General features: G+C 35.3%; 1 protein-coding gene across 13 annotated transcripts in view; it reads left to right on the top strand.

Moving 5' to 3' along the window:
• PDLIM5 (PDZ and LIM domain 5) overlaps nt 1–15,926 on the top strand; it is a 212,133-nt gene that overhangs the window by 99,322 nt on the left and 96,885 nt on the right. The window contains exon 1 of one of the 13 annotated variants that reach the window (XM_036339995.1): nt 14,103–14,220. The exons of the other annotated variants lie outside the window; for them this stretch is intronic. The gene's annotated coding sequence lies outside the window, so the exon portion shown is untranslated. Of the gene's footprint in view, nt 1–14,102; nt 14,221–15,926 lie in introns of those variants that run through there. 13 annotated transcript variants of the gene reach the window in all.

Genomic DNA, 15,926 nt, shown 5'->3' on the forward strand with positions numbered 1-15,926 from the left:
TCAAAAAAATATCTGCATTATTTAGTAGAAACCTTTCAATTACTTTCTAATATGTAAAAACTAAATGAATCACTGAAGATGAGGAATTTAAGACTTGTTAGCAAGTGTTTAACATGTGCTATTGTCCTTGTAAAGCTATTTTAAGCTCTATCTGTTGTCACACACTGGAAGATGCAGGAAACAATGTGACTTTGGCTAGAGCTTATCACTTCTCAGAATAACTTTCGTGTATTATCTTCAGTGGTGTTTTAGCTTAGTTGGCCCACTTCAAAATATCCATCAGACACACAGCAGATTGACTTAAGCTTTGACTTGCAGTTCCATAAATGTCCACTTCTGGAAAAAAGTTTGAATGCTAAAGTTCTACTTTTGATATTTTTAAGTGTTTGATAGCAGTTCTCTCATTTAAGAAGAAAAGGGAATAGTTCTGATATTTATAATTAATGCTTTTATTGTTTCTCTTATTAAAAATTATCCATCTTATTTGCACATGTATTACTAGCAAGAAATCTATGAAAATAGTGTGTAACCTTTCTTAGAAGTACACACTACCTGAGCTATGAGGTTGAAGTCCTTGTTGGAATAAAATTAGATACAGAAAGAAGAGAATGAGAAATACCAAAGGAAAAGAAAAAAAAAAGAATAAAAGCTTGAACTTAACACACAAATTTAAAAATCCAAGTGGAAGAGCAGATACTCAAGAAGAGTTTAGAAAATTTTGAAGAACAAGGTGAGAGGATTACTGTACCATGTATCACAATGTAAAGCTAAGGGCAGTGCAGACTTGGTGATATGAAACTGTAAAATCATTTTAATACTTCCACTAGAAAAGATCATTCCCATCTCAGAGCTTTCTAGCTAGTCTGTTTCCAGCTTAGGTAAGCCCACAAGTCTTTTTAAAATTACAATTATTTAATTTATTAACCAGCATTTATTTAGTAAACTGTTGTGCACCTGTTTTATGCCAACAATTCTGCCAAATGCTAAGGATAGAAAAATTAGTGATCTGACTGGAGAGTGTTGGATTTACTGTTTGCAAGGGGTTCCGTAAACTACTTGTGTTAAAGCTGGATCCTAATGAACTTAGGAGTGTTCAGTAAATCCAAGGGTTTCCCTTAGATTCTCTAAAATCAAGGCCTTGAAACTTTATTGAATTTAAAAATGCTTGAAGCAGATTACTGGGTACCATCCGCAGAGATTTTGATTCTAAGACTCAAGTCTTTCTCATTCCACAGCCCAAATATTTAACCATTGGCCCTTACTGTTTGTTTCTATTTCATCTCCCCAAATAAATGTTAAGATCTTTGAAGGAAAGATTAATTTTTTATTCAGCTATGTGATATCTCCTACAATACCCATAATGTTCTTACCACACTGAAATATGCATAAACAAGAATTAAATCCAGGCAACATAGTGATTTACCTTTGTAGCCACTATATCCAGTATCTGACCCATAAAGGAAAAAATGATAACAATTGAGGTTAGCTCAGAAAGGGAAGTCTTCCTGGACAGCTGAGTGAGTATAAATTGTTCTCCAACAGGAAATGGAGTTGTGGAAGAAGTGTCCTTTCTTTTCACTTTAGAAAATAATGTTATTCCTTCTCTACAGAAGGACTGGTTGACTTTTTCCTTACATAAGGACTGATTATTTTTTATACATTAAATAGGCAAAGATATTGTATAGTAAAGTTTGCTTAATTAAGGTAAGACTTTTAACCCTGCCCAACAATTTGAAAGCTGGCTTAATCACTGTTCTGGTAGCTATTTAATGCCTAGCGAGAGTGTGCTTCTCTAGCTGAGATGACCTGTAGATAATATGTCCATGTGTTTTCCTGCAGTTGTAAAACAAACACTTTGATGATTTATTTTTATGCATCATTAAAGTTAGCTATTTTCAGAATCTGAGGTGTTTAATCTCCATTACAAGTCATTTATTCCATTTAGCACCAACTGTTCCTTGACAGTGTAATATATACTGTAGTATAATTTTAAAATATATCCACAAGTTGTCAGGTTGAGTGGCTGAGAGATTTGTTTAAAGAATAGTGGGCAACATTCTTGTGGTTGGGAAAAATTGGGAGAAAATGAAAGTATTGTTTAAAAGATTTTTTAAAAGCTTGTATTATGAAATGGCTTATAGCTAAGATTTAGAGTCTGTTTTTAAAAATGAAAACAGTCTAAATTCTAATTCTGTAAATATTGTTTAAATGGAAGTCTCTTAAAGAGACAGTATTAAAATTAATTTCTGATAATGCTTTCTGTGCTCAGTAGACTGTTGACTGAATAAAAAATAGATATAAAAATCTCTTAAGGATATCAAAGTTTACTCTAGATAAAATTTTGTCTTAGTATATACTACTAATATTATACAAATATGTCAGAATATGACATTTTCCATAAGAAAAAATTTAAGAAAGAATAGAATCACAGAGGAGGAAAAGATAAAACAAAACAAAATAAAATCTAAGGGAAAAATATTTTAGAGGTCTTATTTTTAAAAATATATATTTTTATTGATTTCAAAGAAGGAGAGGGAGAGGGAGATAGAAAGAATACAGAGGTGAACCAGCTAGTCATGTGTATAGACGTAGATATGAACAAGACCAACTCCATTTCTGTCCTGGATTTAAGTTTCATGCTGTGACCTTTGGCCAACTTCACTGTTCTTAGCAAGCATATCAAAGATTTCTAGTTCATAATTATCTGTGTTCCTTAAAATGTAGCCATAAATATTTTTGTTAGTAGCAGCCAGAATGGCATGACAACCCAGGTAAATATCAAACTAGTGATAGTATTTATTACAAATAATTGTCTATCATAAAACCATCAGGAGGTATGGCCCCTGGCACTATTGCATTCTTTGTTCCTTTGCTCTGTCGGTCATTGGTCATTAGTATCTAGGTATACTATTTAAAACGTTCTATAACAGGGGTGGGCAACCTTTTTGTGAGTGCGTGCCAAAACCAGCAAAATCTCTGACTCAAAATTCTTCTGTGTGCCAATCCTAATTTTTTGAGAACATGTTATGCCTACTTGATATCTCTTAAGGTGTATGTATGTGAAGAACCTGAAGAAATAATAAAATTCATTTGAGTGACAAAAACACAGTATATGATGATGAAAAATACATTTATTTTTTAATGTATACATGTACACTGATAGTCCAACAGAAAACTTTATGACTCCGTTTGATATTATCAGTGGGACTTTTGCTGCTGCATCACTGATGACAGAGATTTTACATCAGGTTGATATTTCGTGACCTTCAGAGATATGCACGAGCTACTACTTCCATCTGTCAGGCTACTCCTATTACGAGACTTAACAAAATTCATCACTGAGAACAAAGATTCACAAGTGTATGTGGATGAAACCAAAACACTGTTCGGATCTAGGACGGCATGGAGAGTTAAGGCTGAGGCATAGAAATTGCTCTTCCCCTCTCTCGTCAATCCATGTCTATGGTCTTTAAGATAACTTGTTATGTAAAATTATTTATTTATCTAAGATGCACCTACACTGAATTTATCTGAAAAATAAAAAAGTCGATATTGAGAAAAAATTGTAAATGGAAGATTATAAGAGAGGGTTTCGCGTGCCAGCAAAAGTTACTGGTGTGCCATGTTTGGCATGTGTGCCAGGGGTTGCCCACCCCTGTTCTATAACAAGGGTCTGTTAGCAGATAATAATTTGCACCAAAACTGCTGGGCCATCTGTCCACTTAGCCAAATCTTCTAAAACCAATCAGTTTAGCTGCCACAATGAAAGCCAGACTTGTGAAACAGGTGCTGGTGCTAAAGAAAAGAGGTTTATTTAGGTGAGGTGACTTGGGAGAATGGTGGACTCCCTTCTCAAAGACCATCTCCCCTTCCTGCTCAAGCCCATGGCTCTTACAGGAATAGGGAGAGAGCGGCTTTCTTTTTTCTTCCCTCTCCCCTCCCCTCTCCTCCCCTCCCCTCCCCTCCCCTCCCCTCCCCTCCCCTCCCCTCCCCTCCCCTCCCCTCCCCTCCCCTCCTCTCCCCTCCCCTCTCCTCTCCTCTTACAGATGAGAAAACTAATTCAGAGAAGTTAATTAACTTAGACGAACTGACTGTTGTGAAGATAGTATGAAATGGTTTTTTGTTTTTTTCGCGGGGAGGGGGCTGGCTCCAAATAAAATTCATGCTTTTAATTTTTTTGATATTATACTTCCTTCTTGTAATGATGAGATAGATGATGGGAATTATTTCACCCATTTACCAAATGAGAAAAATGAGGCATAGAAAAGACAAAGGTTTCATGTAGTAGAAAAGACAGTGAAATAGTAGTCAACCTATTCTTTCGGAACTTCAGTTTTCCTGTCTATCAAACTCTCTCCTGAAGTGTCCTAGAGCGGTGAGACAGGAGACCAGTGGAGTGCGTTCTGAGTTTCTGCCTATATTTGTACTTCAACTAGAGAAGCTGCATTTTATTTGGTTTTATATATTGGACTTTGAAATATATTCAAGTGTAACCAGTAATCTTAATACTAACCTAGTTTGGGAATAAAAATCTCGATGAGTGTTTTTAATAGAACCATGTGTTGGGTTTCCTCTGCAAGTAGTTATAATGAATTTTTTTTGGTCTAGAGCAATGATATTTGAGCTATGTATAGATAGATTTTCATGCTCACTATTTTTGATAAATTAAATAAAATAAATTTATATTATAGAAAGGGATTTTGGTTAGACTAGTAGGAAATTGTGATAGTCTGACATAGACTAAGTTATTATTATTTGCCTGTCAGGAAACCTGAAAAACTAAAAAAAAAATTTGTTATGATTTTGATGTTGATATTGTGTAAAATTAGATGATCTGTGAAGATCTATGTGACTGTTTGATTCCTCAAGCCTTTAATGAGAATTATGTCAATTTTCAGAAACTGTTCTAATTTTCTTAGTATTCAACTTTATTGAGCATAGGCTACAGCAGATATCTAGGTTACAGCAAATATTTTGGGTGACTCTGAAAACGAGAGCTGTAATTATCTGAACCACACCTTCTATCTAGTGCTATTTTTACAAGGCTGCTCTATCTCTACAAATGTTCCTTTTAAATAACTGGTTTCTCATAGCCACGCTCATCAATATTTCAGCATATTTAATTGCCGGTCTTTTTCTCAGAACTCACATAAACACAATTCAACAGGAAGAGCAGTGAGTTGTGCCACATCTTGCTTTTATAGGAGCACCAAAGCAGAAGCATATGCCAGTGTTTGCTTTGGGGTAGGCTTCCCTAGGAAACAGGAGATCAGTGAGATGCTAAATTGCAATTTTATGTGACAGACAGCCGAAAATAAGGCCATGTGTGAAATCAGCCAAACTCTTAAATCTTGTGCATGTCAAAATGGGAACAAAAGTTCTAATGCAAGTTTAATTTCCTCAAATATGGATCCCAACATTAATTGAAGTATGCTGCTCCCCCACAGCCTTGGGTGTGGCCCGTGAACACAGCTGCTAACTCTGATTTGTAATTATTATATTTTATTGCCGTGTATAACTGGGCCTTTGGTTTATAACCATTGATGCAAAATGAGAGAGAAGGAAACATGTTGGATTATGGTAACATACATGTTTTTAGCTTTGACTATTTGTGCCATCATACCCCTTTTCTTTTCCCCCCATAATACTTAGAAGTACTTTTGGAGAAAGTTTTAATATGCTGGATTTTTGCCTAGGGATTAGGAACAGAGCTAGTTCTCTGGCCAGTTTCTGATAGTTTCTTATCCTTGTAGACTGTCATCGATCACTGGGATGGTTTCAGAGGCATCCAAGACTCACACTGTTCTTTAATTGTTACCTCTGAGTGAAAGTGCCCATAATTGCATGCCATGGTGAGCCTAGGTATTGTCCTTGTAACTTAGATTCAGTGAAGTGCTTGAGGGAAATTCAGAAGAAGAGAGTCATTGACTTTACCTTGTGATTCAATACATACTGCTTTTTCCTCCATCTCAGTTTTCAGAAATGAACGTAGCCATCACGAAGCCCCAGACTGCTATTTGAAAGCCTGTTTAAAACAAAGTCAAGTCAAGTTTAGTTTCACTCTGGGGACTTAGGGGTGATTTTGTATATTATGGATGATTTGGAACTGGGTTATCTCTCCCATTTCCCATCTTCCCCATTTCTCCCCTATTTATTATGGTACCTAAGAACTGCATTTTCTGAAATGAGACTGCTGAGGTGGCTTTCACAAAACTACATCTTGTTTAATGCTAGAGCCTGGAAGATTACAACTGCCATTTATGTTCGTTTTTTATGTCATGGAAGATGACAGACAGTAGATACTGTTTATTTATATGGCAAGCACCCAAGGATTTTTTTTCATCTAGTTTCACAGTAACCCAATAAGATAGATAAGTATTGTTATTCTTACCTTACAGGTTAAGAAACTAAGGGAGAGAGCTTAAGTCACTTGCCCTAGGTCACTTGCCCTACATTGAATAACTAATAGAGGAGCTAGGATAGAATCTGGACAATCTGCTCTTAACTCTGTAGGACACTGAACATTCCAGTGGCTGCACTGCTTATCAGAGTGACCAGACTAAGACTTAGGTGAATTTTTAAAATTTACTATGTGTTCCTTGTCCCTGTGGCCAATGTTAGTACCTGGCTTATTTGCCAGTCTGTTCTGACTCTCTTCTACCTTGCTATAGGTAATACAGTCCTAAGAGAAATGAAAGAATTCACTAATATAGACAGATTTTGAGAATGAGAAAGAATACTGCATGATATGATATAAAATGTTATAGAGGTGTATATGTTCCCCTGAGCTTGAAGGGACCTTATGAGCCAATTAGTCTAGCCTTCTCCTTTGAAAAAAAATCCCTGAAACACTGATATAGCTCCTGTGTGAACATTTTCCTGGACCACCCATTCCAAGGAGCCAACTCTAATTAAGAGAAAGTCCTTTTAATTAAGATGTCACTGTTGGTATTCAGCAAGAACATTTTAGAAAAGCAGCTGAAAGCGCTAAATATCAGAATAGTTACGAAAGAAACAAATTGCAGTTATCTTGAAAGGAATCAGGAACTTTGATATCAAAGTTACATAAATACTTTTTCATTTAAATAGTTGGTATTTCTGTTTTTGTTTGTTGGTTTTTTAAGATCACAGTTTAGAGCACATTGTGTGTTTTTCTATGAAATAGTTCTAATTCTTTGTGAGTTCTCAGATCCTTCTTTGAATCCAATAAAAAAGAAAATAAATGTGATAAGAATCTTCTATTCCCATTCTCTAGAGATCTCTTAGGGGATGCTTAGCACTAACATAAGGGAGCCATCAGATCAAAGGATGTGTTTTTCTCCCACTAAAAAATCTAATACCTTTCAGATTATTTGTCTTAAGAGTTAGTAATTAGTGCAGGGGTCCTCAAACTTTATTTAAACAGAGGGCCAGTTCACTGTCCCTCAGACCGTTGGAGGACTGGACTATAGTTTAAAAAAAAACTATGAACAAATTCCTATGCACACCGCACATATCTTATTTTGAAGTAAAAAAACAAAACGGGAACAAATGCAATATTTGTATTTGCATGTGGCCCGCAGGCCGTAGTTTGAGGACCCCTGAACTAGTGTTTGGCTTCTCTAATTTTTACACATTATCAAATAGGGAAAATCTCTGTCAGTTTGTAAGTATTTGCCTAGAGGATATCATGGTTAGAATCATGCTAATAGTAACCTATGATGAGCACTTTTGTTCTTGTCAGTGATGATAATTCTGTCAAAAGCAAATTTGGTGAGGTTGAGCTTTACTAATGTGTCCTAGACAAAACACCATGTTAACTGTTATTGTTGCTAGGTCTCTTTATTTTGTGACTTTGAGAATGTTATCGAATGCAATACTTTTCAAAAGTTAAAGCTAGTTTATATTTTATGAGTGGGCTGTTTCAGTTTAATGAGCATTTATTATAGGACCACTCTTAGCCAGCCATCATGTTTATTATGGACCTATTAGGCTTCCAGACCCTTCTTATCTCTGCCTTTAAGTCAAGGTCAGTGTGTATCAAACTGAGGCTTATTGTACATTCAGTTTGAGTCAGGAGATCATCCCCCTCTTTTTTGTTTTGTAAATGAAGTGGGCTAGAACAGAATATATTTTAATAGATTGTGCATGAAAAGAATGGTTTATTAGTTCATATTTGTACTACATAGGCCATGATATCCTATATAATAAAAGGCTAGTATGCCAGGCTCACGGCTGGCAAGCGAAGCAGCAGGGGTGGGAGCCTCTTCTGCCTTTGCAGCAGCGCTAAGGATGTCCAACTGACAGCTCAGTGGTTCTCAACCTTCCTAATTCTGCGACCCTTTAATACAGTTCCTCATGTTGTGGTGACCCCCAACCATAAAATTAATTTCGTTGCTACTTCATAACTGTAATTTTGCTACTGTTATGAATTGTAATGTAAATATCTGATATGCTGCTATATGTGTTTTCCGATGGTCGCGACCCACAGGTTGAGAACCGCTGGCTTAGGCCCTGTGGGGAGTGGGCCTAAGCTATCAGTTGGACATCTCCCAAGGGCTCCTGGACTGCGGGAGGGTGCAGGCCGGGCTGAGGGAACCACCACCCCTTCCCCCGCCCCACCTCGAGTGCACGAATTTCACGCACCAGGCCTGTAGTAAAATATATTTCTGACTATATATTGTGATAAAAAGTTTGAAAACAGGGATCTATGTCAGTGTTACACAATTTGTTGTCCCTGGACACTGATGCCAGTTTGAACTGTTTGTTCCTGAGATAAGTGCTAAAATTGAGAATAAGCATTTCGAAATTTTTGTAGCAACTTGACATAGCCACAATTTTCAAGCATCTAATCAGTGTGTTTGTCCCATTGAGAGGTGTTGTAGACCAGTTTGGGTGGTGTGAACTTGTGTGATGAGTCACATATGTTGTGAGTTGTGTACTGTTAAGAAGCACTATTCCAAGGTCGTTTTCTAATATATTAGATTCAAACAGTGGTGGAGAGAATTAGTTCTCTTAGGATAATAAGCTTACCTTTTGGTAAAATAGCTGGAATGTGTTGCTAATTTGCTGCAGTTCAGATTTTCTTCCTGAGATGACAGAGGTATTAGAGGACATAATTTATTTTTTAAAAAGCCATACTTTTTAAACATCGAAACACTATGGAATTCTAATGTAGCTTAAATTTTACAACAGAATCCATGAAATTAGCAATCAGAAATATAAACAATACTGTTTTAGAAACAAAATTTAGTTTCTATAAACAGAAATAAAGATTCTTAATGAATAAAAGAAACAATTGAATGTGTTTCAGTCCTTTCTCTGTGATAGTATAAATGTGAAGTTAATCACAAATAATGAAAACTTTTAAAAATGAATAAATATTTGAACATTTGCTGACTTTAAATTTTCCTTCCTTGATTTAGATACTACTATCATACTGAATACTTTGAACAGATTAGTTCAAATTAGTTCTCATTAAATTAAATGAGATTCAGAATTGAGGATGATTCTCAGGATTATACTTCTAAACGTTAAATGTGAATTCAGGGGCTCATTAAGCAAAGGTAGATCTGGCTTTATCTATGGCTAATATAGCCATATTTGATTATTAATTTTTACATCCTTGACTCTGAGTGTCCAAATTTTAAGAAAAACATAAACCCACCCAAAAGTTAAATAAGTGGAAAGACCTAAGTTGAGACTATGAATAATGAAAAGTTTTTCATTTCTGTGCTCTCCTTAAGACAACAGACTGACTTGAGTTTCCTAATAAGGCTGTGCTAAATGCTGGAATGCCTGACTTGAAATACCTAAAAATACCCACTTTACAAAAAATGTTTCCAATTTAATGTGTTTAGCCTAGGCTAGAATAGAAAAAGAGATGTATTTGGAAACAGTAGCAAAGTTTGCCTACAACATTAGCAAGAGAGCATTTATAATGTGAAACTCAAAAGAGCACTATCTTACACTTTGGATATATGAAGAACAAACTAGACAGACATTTTGCTTTTTTCATACATAGTTGTCTGTCTTTATACATATTTAAGGTTTGGGGCCAGTTTTCATCCTTCTCTTCCCCTTCTTAATTATTAAATAGGCTTATACAGTTCAAACAGTATACAGGCCAGTTTATTGCTCAACACTGCATTTAGATTTTATCTTCTTTAATTTGATATTTGGATTTAACTTTCTTTCAAAATGAAATACTGTGTTTAGGAATACTTTTCCATCTCACTTAGGAGTAAAAGACGAGGTCTTTCTGTGGCATAATGTAGCTTATGTGTTCTGGCTCCATTTATCTCTCTGGCTTCATCTCTCAGTGTGCCCCCAGCTTTTACTCCCATTCTAGCCCAATTGGCACATTCCTGTCTTGGAGATTTTACACTTGCTGTGGTCGGCCTGAAATTCTCTACTTCAGATCTCTGCTCCGATTTCATCTTACTATGGAGGCTTCTCTGATTCCTTTATATAAAATAACATATTCCTGCCTGTGTCCTGCTTTATTATACTCATTGTATTTATTACCATGTGACATACTTTGAGTGCCCTTGAACTTGAAGTGACCTTGGGTATAACAGATATTGGTCAGAGCCCTGGCAAGGTAACTCAGTTGGTTACAGCATCGTCCTTGATATGCCAAGGTTATAGGTTTGGTCCCCACTCAGGGCACATACAAGAATCAACCAAAGAATGCATAAAGTGGGATTACAAAGTGATGTTTCTCTCTCCCTTCCTCTCTCTCTCTCTAAAGAACACACCAATCAATAAAAAAAAATACATATTGGTCAGAATGAGAAGGTACTTGGATAAAATAATTTATGGTAATAGAGAAAGCCAAGTCATAACAAATTTGGTGATAGCTAGATTCTGACCATAACTTAAAAGTGTATGATTGTTTATAAAGTACAGAGTGATTAAAAATGAATTGAATATTATAAAAATGTATTATTCAATGACCAGGTATATATGTATGTATATTTATGTATGTAGATATATATTCAGTGACTAGGTGTATGTGAATATATAGCCAAAACCAAATAGAAAAGGTGCCATCACAGATACTTCTGTAATCTTACATGCTCAGTATAACCCCTGTATCACAGGGCATTCATCAGACCTGCAGTCTGATTTGGTCTGGCCTATTGGTAGCACATCCCATCAGTAGTTGTAATAGGGGACTATGATTACAGTTTCTTTATTTTCCTCAAGACCTCAAGGAAGAGGAAATATAAATATGAGGTTCTTGACATATACCCACAGTAATATCCTGTGACATGGTATCTTGGGATCTGCATTGCCACTAATATCAGAAGCTGGTTGTTATTTTGTACAGAACATCCAGTTTCACACACAGATGATGTTCATTAAGGAACCACAAGCCCCATTCTGCTGGGAAGTGAAGTTATTAGAGAATTCCTATTGCTATGGGGGAAAATCCTCCTCTTTGGAAAAACAAGGATGGATTGAAGGTTCTTGTTTTTGTGTGATTTTTCATGTGTATTAAGCTTTAATTGGGAATTTTCTGAAGAGCTTAAACTTATTTATGTATATATCACTCAAGCAGTAAAATATGCCTTTCTATGGCTAAAGAAACAGGTAGACAGATATCTACATATGTTATCTAACTCTATATATCTGTATTAACTACATACATACCTGTATGTATGAATTACACTAACATGTGTTTACAGGAATTAAATCTAAGATGGCATTCTATAAATAATGTGATAGAAAACAAATAATTATTAGTTAATAGACAGTTAATTAGTTATTAACTGTTTGAAACCATTTCTCTCTGAAGTTTCTTACCAAAGTTACTTTTGTGACTCTCAGTTTGATATTATTCATAGAAGGCAGAGTGCATGTAAAGTATCTGAGGGGCTTGTGTTTAAATCCTGGTTCTGCCATTTTCAGATTCTAAGTTGTGGTCAAATTATTTGACCTATTTTAGCTTTCCTTTCCTATATATAACATGACAACAATACTACATTCTCAGGAAGAATAAATGAGATAATTTATGTGATGGGCAAATGAAATTATTGGCAGTTGCTAGGTACTCAGGTATATTTTCTCATCGATTTCGAGTTTGTTGTTATTTTCTCTTGAAACTTAGCTTGATGGATAATTTGGTTTGAATATAACAGTATATAATCAGAAACAGAATAATTTCCAGAACTCCAGGGCCAAATCTACATAAGGGGTCGGAAGATAATGTCTGCCATTGCTTACTTTGTGCCTGTCACTCTGCTACGTGTATTGCATCCAAGACCTCATTGCATCCTCAAAACAATTCTGCAAGAGAGGGAATACTATTGTCATTGTAACAACAAAGAAAACTTTAGAGTAGCTAAGTTATTTTGTTGTTAACCTAGACTTGCAACCTCCAAATAGCTATTTCTCCTATTTCTTAAGAATTACTCTATCAACAAAAGGCAGGATAAGAAAAAGCCTGAATATGAAAGGTAGGCTCTGTTCTTTAAGACTCTATGCTTTTCCTAACATGAAGAAGAAAAAAGTAGACAGACATCAGGTTATGAATTGTGCCTGCATATACTACTATTTTGCATATACTACTTTTATCCTATTCTCTAGCATCTGACCCTTATCAAGGTTTTCCTGAAGCAGTTAGTTTTAATATGCATTGCTAGAAGTCTGTGAAAATCCAGTTATGGATTTGGTTTGTTATTGATGCCTGCTCTCCTAATATGCATCTATACCATATTTGTTGCTCAATGGCATTTTAATAGTGTCATGAAAGAGCCAGAAAAAAAGTATATCTATAAATGGAACTCTTAATTTTTCACAGGCAGATTATTTGCTTTGCAAGCTATTATTTTCATATTAGTAATGAAGTACTATTCAGAAAATGCAATTCAAGTATTATAATCCATGTCTAATGTGAACTAAAGTATATAGTTTTGGTCAAAAAGAATGGGAAAGTCATTATTATACTTTACAGCTTCTTTTACAGAATGTATGTACATCCCTTTTAGTTGTTATTTTAGAATTTAAAAAAAAACCAGTTACATAACTAATAGTTCCATTTCTAATACATAAAAGCAGAAGATGTGAAGGTTTTGAGTAGACTTTATCATTATTAGGAAATGAAGTGAGGTATTGAGTAAAAGAGTTAAAAAATAGTGCTTAAATGTCATCCTTAATCCAATAATATTAAGTCTCTCCCTTCACCAAGTTTTGGTATCAGTGCTGGGTAGTTTGGAAGTTTAGATGGATCATTCAGTTGCAAGTAGTAGGAAAGTCTGAGGTAGAGGAGTTAAGAGGAATTGAAAGGTTCTGTCATGCAACCACAGAAAGAATAATGGGAAGCTAAACTCATTTCTGAACAAATTATAATTAGGGGTTTTTCATTATGCAGAATGATTATGAGGTATAGAGTTCAAAAGAGCTATGGTCATGTTGGACTATTTCCCAGAAAGTTTGTTATAATCAACACTATAAAATGACCTACACCAGGGGTTGGCAAATTAGGACCTACAGGACAAACCTAGCCTCCCGACTATTTTTATAAATAAGGTTTATAACCACGCTCTCCTATTTAGAGTTTGTCTGTTATTTTTCTAGTTAGAATGGCAGAGCTGAGTAGTTGAATCAAGATTCTGAGACCCACAAAGCCTAAAATAATGACTATCTGGACCTCTACAGTAAAGTTAGCCATTTTTTAATAATGTGGCATATAAAATAGATTTCTTATAAAACCCTTTATTAAAATAGTATTTTCATTGTAGAGGAACTTTACCCATGATAAGAATGAATTATTTAGAACTTTGAATTTCCTTTTACTTAATCTTGAACACATCTAAAATATTATCTAATTGCTTCAACATTTTTTATAGAAATTATTTTATAAATACTAGTTCTAAAAATGCTTTCCCCACCCTCTTAAATGATTCTGAGCTTATTTTGAATGTGGACATGAGACGTAATGGACAGATGAAACTTTCTTCCCTGATAAAAATGTTCTTGTGGACATAAATGTTGAGTAAAAATAAAGTTCTCAAATCAAGTAGAATAATGTGAAATTTTGCATTTATCACTATTGAAACTATTTTACTTATTGGTTTATTATCTGTCTCCTCCATTAGAATACAGTTTCAGGCAGGGACCTTCTTTGACTTGTCTACCACTGTATTCCTAAACCCTGGAACAGTGCCCATGGATCAACAAATACTGATGACTGTACAGATGGAAGGAAGGATGATCTCAAGTGAAGGATGCCAAGTAATATATAAAACTGTCACCAAAACTAGTTATTTAAGTTGACAAGTATTCAGTGTACATTTCTAAAGATCTTAATAGCATTGAATTGGTGAATTTCAACCATAGAAAAGAAAACAGTATATCATGAGAGGAAGAAATGTTTTTTAATGTGTTGGCTCTGGTTGGGTGGGATGGATGTGTTAGACCTGTGCGTCACGACCCCTTTTGGGGTCGAACGACACTTTCACAGGCGTCGCCTAAGACCATCGGAAAACACATATATAATTACATATTGTTTTGTGATTAATCACTATGCTTTAATTATGTTCAATTTGTAACAATGAAAATACATCCTGAATATCAGATTCATAACAGTAGCAAAATTACAGTTATGAAGTAGCAACAAAAATAATTTTATGGTTGGGGGTCACCACAACATGAGGAACTGTATTAAAGGGTCGCGGCATTAGGAAGGTTGAGAACCACTGTGTTAGAGGGAGGATTATATAGACATTAGTGTTAAACTTTTTAGTGATCAAGTTGTTTAACACTTCTAGCCTTTATTTCTGAAACGTGATATATTATGCATAAGGCCTTTAATTCAATATTGAGCCTCTAGTAAGACCACAGTAAATGGTAGCTGTAATGCTGAGTCTCTCATTATTTGTATAATGGGAAATGCTTTATTTTAAATTTAGTCTAATGTTTCCTTATCTACTCCCCCTTCCTCCCCTCTGCTTTTTTTTTTTTTTTTTTTCCTCCTTGAAAATAGTGTAACCATGTGGATTAGGGAAGCTCATAGATGTCTTTCTTCTTTCTTCCCTCTCACCCTCTCTGGCTTTTAGAATTGGTTGATGAAAATTTCTCCTCAAACCCCATTAACCTGAAAAGGATCTTTATAACAGAAGCCCTTGCCCTTAACAAGGGAAGTGATTATCAAGTAGCAACTGCCTGCTCTGGACATAGCAGATCCACACGCAGTTTCCAGCCAAGCCCAAGAAGAGAATGTCCCAGATAGTAATTCCCTTGCTCTGTTCTCTTACAGTCTTTATATCCCATTCTTCAAAGTCTGTCCAGTTTGGCTTATTTCTTTCTCTCTGTAGGGAAAAATGTACTTCATTAGTTCCCATTGTAAGACAGGAAAGATGCAAACAGTGAAAGAGAAAGAGAGATTCTGTCTATGAGTGCATGTGTATGTGATGAGTACAATTTTTTATAAGCTGAAAGGTGCTGATACATAGCTATTTTGTACTTTTGTTTATAGAAAATATAATCTTCACATATTCTCAAGTTATATAGGAAAAAAACCCACTGATACTTTGCCATGTGATTTAAATGTTTAAGGTTTGAGTTTTTAGGAAAGTAGACTGACTGGAAGTACAATAAAATATGGGAAAATTGTATAAAGAGACATCCTTCTGCACACTTGAGTGCTCACTTTTTTCCCCTCTGGAGTTGCTTTGTTATTGCAAATTGACAACTTTGCAATTAAAGTGATGAATGATGTACCCTAGTGTTTATGGGTCCTGAGGTCACCGAGCCCAAAGATGGCCGTACTGTGGGAAACTTAGATAGAGCTCATCTCACAGAAGATGAACAAAAATCCTCCTCTTTTCTGTACAATTGTTTAGGAGTTAAGTATATTAGATATGGTTGAAGGGAGTTACGAAGACATAATGAGCAATGTGAATAACCTTTATCAGTCTACTTCTGTTGCTTAATTCCTC

This window comes from Myotis myotis, unplaced genomic scaffold (genome assembly GCF_014108235.1).
Source record: "Myotis myotis isolate mMyoMyo1 unplaced genomic scaffold, mMyoMyo1.p scaffold_m19_p_1, whole genome shotgun sequence".
NCBI lineage: Eukaryota > Metazoa > Chordata > Mammalia > Chiroptera > Vespertilionidae > Myotis > Myotis myotis.